Below are 727 nucleotides of genomic sequence, written 5' to 3'. Positions count from 1 at the left end.
TCTATTTTTCTTGGGGGACTTTCCTAAATCTTACATATGAGCCTAGAAATACACATGGGATAAGAGTTAAAAGCAATTTACTTTTTTTAAAATTATTATAGAACAAAGAATAACATGAAATGAAGTAGGTAGATAATTCAAAATCTATTTCTTATATTCCACTTTGCTTCTCATTTGAAATAATGAGAACACTAGCAAGTAGCAAAATGACTATTTTGTTTTTCCTAACAGTGAATGATCATCAAAAGTCAAACATTGTGCAGTATTTAATTCCTAAGCAGTATAAAGCACAAGACTTAAAATGGGGATTTGTAGAGGACTTCTAAAAATATCCATTATTTCTTATCATTAATATTCATGGTGAAGATACAGAAAAGTATAAATAAAACACTACTTGTGATTCTACTACTTAGAAAAAATCAATATGCCATAATTTTGAAAAAATATATCATCATTTTGGCAATTATTCTCTTTATATATTTGTTTGTTTATGCACACAAGAAGTAGGGTATAGTCTGGAGGTGCAGGATGGAAGGTGAAAGGATTCACCAGAAACAGAATGAAGAGCAGAACAGGCAGACTGAAGAAGTACACTGCTGCAGGGAGCAGCAGGCGAGACAGGAGAGGTCTGCTGTGCCATGTGGGTCACTTCCCTGGCCAGGGATCAAACTCATGCTGCGGATAGTTTGATAGTGTATACATAAATTAATAAATCTTTTAAAAAATA

At 32.7% G+C, this 727-nt stretch overlaps 1 protein-coding gene across 3 annotated transcripts in view; it reads left to right on the top strand.

The window, feature by feature from the left end:
* Nucleotides 1-727, top strand: part of C7 (complement component 7) — a 46,466-nt gene that overhangs the window by 5,062 nt on the left and 40,677 nt on the right. The gene's annotated exons all lie outside the window — the stretch shown is intronic.

The sequence above is a fragment of the Condylura cristata genome, unplaced genomic scaffold, assembly GCF_000260355.1.
Source record: "Condylura cristata isolate star-nosed mole 26May11 unplaced genomic scaffold, ConCri1.0 scaffold00007, whole genome shotgun sequence".
In the NCBI taxonomy this organism is placed as follows: Eukaryota; Metazoa; Chordata; class Mammalia; order Eulipotyphla; family Talpidae; genus Condylura; species Condylura cristata.
Note: the sequence above shows the minus strand (reverse complement) of the source record. Positions and strands in the feature narration are given on the sequence as shown.